Raw genomic sequence first — 3,512 nt, 5'->3', positions numbered from 1 at the left:
GATGAGAGGTTAGTCCCTGGCTTCGACTCCAGAGGAATACCACCTTACCACAAGCACCTCAAGAAGAGGCTTCTCTCAGCTCTAGCTATGTGAGAGGGACCCTGAGATTGCGGCCTCAAGTGGAATGGACACCGCGATGCCCTGACTCGAAATAAGGACGGATATCCCTGCAGTGACTTGAATGCAGGCTCGTCTTGCATCTCCCAAGACGAAAGGATGTCTGAATCCCCTGTGGAGACCACAGAGAAAGACCTAGTTCCCCACCTCATCGCGACCGGAGGCCTCACATCCTTTGAAAATTCCAGAGGTACGCGGAGATCAGTGCCTCCAACGGAGACGATGCCTGACTCCTCGTGAAACTTGATAGGAGTCCCAGGATTCATGTGGCACGGGGAAAGGGACCGTTGGTCTCCCGCCTCAGCTGGAGAGGCGTCCCAATTGCCCTGCCAAGCCTCGAGGAGAATACCGAGTTGTCCCTTGCAACTAGGCAGGAGTCCTGACGTCGCTGAACAAACACGTGTTTTGAAGGGCCATTCCCGTCGTAACTCGAGAATATACCCCAGGTTCCCGCCGCAACTCCAGAAAAACCATGAGACTTCCCCCTCACCGCGAGATGAGGCCCGATTCCCCTGCACTGCGTGCAGAGCAATGCCGTGTTGCACATCACACATGAAAGGAGCCTTGATTTCCTTGATGGCACTCCAGAGAAACCCCAAGAACACTGTTTCAAGGCTAGAGGGATCCTGAGGTCACTGGAGCAACACGAAAGAGCTCCGTGGACCAAAAATCAACTCGAGATGAGAGGTTAGTCCCTGGCTTCGACTCCAGAGGAATACCACCTTACCACAAGCACCTCAAGAGGAGGCTTCTCTCAGCTCTAGCTATGTGAGAGGGACCCTGAGATTGCGGTCTCAAGTGGAATGGAAACCGCGATGCCCTGGCTCGAAATAAGGCCGGATATCCCTGCAGTGACTTGAATGCAGGCTCGTCTTGCATCTCCCAAGACGAAAGGATGTCTGAATCCCCTGTGGAGACCACAGAGAAAGCCCGAGTTCCCCACCTCATCACGACCGGAGGCCTCACATCCTTTGAAAACTCCAGACGTTCGCGGAGATCAGTGCCTCCAAAGGAGACGATGCCTGACTCCTCGTGAAACTTGATAGGAGTCCCAGGATTCCTGTGGCACGTGGAAAGGGAGCCTTGGTCTCCCGCCTCAGCTGGAGAGGTGTCCCAATTGCCCTGCCAAGCCTCGAGGAGAATCCCGAGTTGTCCCTCGCAACTAGGCAGGAGTCCTGACGTCGCTGAACAAACACAGGTGTGGAAGGGCCATCCCCGTCGTAACTCGAGAATATACCCCAGGTTCCCGCCGCAACTCGAGAAAAACCATGAGCCTTCCCCCTCGCCGCGAGATGAGGCCCGATTCCCCTGCACTGCGTGCAGAGCAATTCCGTGTTGCACATCACACATGAAAAGAGCCTTGATTTCCTTGATGGCACTCCAGAGAAACCCCAAGAACACTGTTTCAAGGCTAGAGGGATCCTGAGGTCACTGGAGCAACACGAAAGAGCTCCGTGGACCAAAAATCAACTCGAGATGAGAGGTTAGTCCCTGGCTTCGACTCCAGAGGAATACCACCTTACCACAAGCACCTCAAGAGGAAGCTTCTCTCAGCTCTAGCTATGTGAGAGGGACCCTGAGTTTGCGGCCTCAAGTGGAATGGACACCGCGATGCCCTGACTCGAAATAAGGCCGGATATCCCTGCAGTGACTTGAATACAGGCTCGTCTTGCATCTCCCAAGACGAAATGATGTCTGAATCTGATGTGGAAACCACAGAGAAAGACCTAGTTCCACACCTCATCGCGACCGGAGGCCTCACATCCTTTGAAAACTCCAGAGGTGTGCGGAGATCAGTGCCTCCAAAGGAGACAATGCCTGACTCCTCGTGAAACTTGATAGGAGTCCCAGGATTCCTGTGGCACGTGGAAAGGGAGCCTTGGTCTCCCGCCTCAGCTGGAGAGGCGTCCCAATTGCCCTGCCAAGCCTCGAGGAGAATCCCGAGTTGTCCCTCGCAACTAGGCAGGAGTCCTGACGTCGCTGAACAAACACGTGTGTGGAAGGGCCATTCCCGTCGTAACTCGAGAATATACCCCAGGTTCCCGCCGCAACTCCAGAAAAACCATGAGACTTCCCCCTCACCGCGAGATGAGGGCCGATTCCCCTGCACTGCCTTCAGAGCAATGCCGTGTTGCACATCACACATGAAAGGAGCCTTGATTTCCTTGATGGCACTCCAGAGAAACCCCAAGAACACTGTTTCAAGGCTAGAGGGATCCTGAGGTCACTGGAGCAACACGAAAGAGCTCCGTGGACCAAAAATCAACTCGAGATGAGAGGTTAGTCCCTGGCTTCGACTCCAGAGGAATACCACCTTACCACAAGCACCTCAAGAGGAGGCTTCTCTCAGCTCTAGCTATGTGAGAGGGACCCTGAGATTGCGGTCTCAAGTGGAATGGACACCGCGATGCCCTGGCTCGAAATAAGGCCGGATATCCCTGCAGTGACTTGAATGCAGGCTCGTCTTGCATCTCCCAAGACGAAAGGATGTCTGAATCCCCTGTGGAGACCACAGTGAAAGACCTAGTTAACCACCTCATCGCGACCGGAGGCCTCACATCCTTTGAAAACTCCAGACGTTCGCGGAGATCAGTGCCTCTAAAGGAGACGATGCCTGACTCCTCGTGAAACTTGATAGGAGTCCCAGGATTCCTGTGGCTCGTGGAAAGGGAGCCTTGGTCTCCCGCCTCAGCTGGAGAGGCGTCCCAATTGCCCTGTCAAGCCTCGAGGAGAATCCCGAGTTGTCCCTCGCAACTAGACAGGAGACCTGACGTCATGAAGAAACACGTGGGTGGAAGGGCCATCCGTGTCGTAACTCGAGAATATACCCCAGGTTCCCGCCGCAACTCGAGAAAAACCATGAGACTTCCCCCTCGCCGCGAGATGAGGCCCGATTCCCCTGCACTGCATGCAAAGCAATTCCGTGTTGCACATCACACATGAAAGGAGCCTTGATTTCCTTGATGGCACTCCAGAGAAACCCCAAGAACACTGTTTCAAGGCTAGAGGGATCCTGAGGTCACTGTAGCAACACGAAAGAGCTCCGAGGACCAAAAATCAACTCGAGATGAGAGGTTAGTCCCTGGCTTCGACTCCAGAGGAATACCACCTTACCACAAGCACCTCAAGAGGAGGCTTCTCTCAGCTCTAGCTATGTGAGAGGGACCCTGAGTTTGCGGTCTCAAGTGGAATGGACACCGCAATGCCCTGACTCGAAATAAGGCCGGATATCCCTGCATTGTCTTGAATGCAGGCTCGTCTTGCATCTCCCAAGATGAAAGGATGTCTGAATCCCCTGTGGAGACCACAGAGAAAGACCTAGTTCCCCACCTCATCGCGACCAGAGGCCTCACATCCTTTGAAAACTCCAGAGGTACGCGGAGATCAGTGCCTCC

Source organism: Cervus elaphus, chromosome 1 (genome assembly GCF_910594005.1).
Source record: "Cervus elaphus chromosome 1, mCerEla1.1, whole genome shotgun sequence".
NCBI classification, from domain to species: Eukaryota; Metazoa; Chordata; class Mammalia; order Artiodactyla; family Cervidae; genus Cervus; species Cervus elaphus.
The sequence above is the reverse complement of the archived record's forward strand: the minus strand, read 5'-3'. Positions refer to the sequence as shown.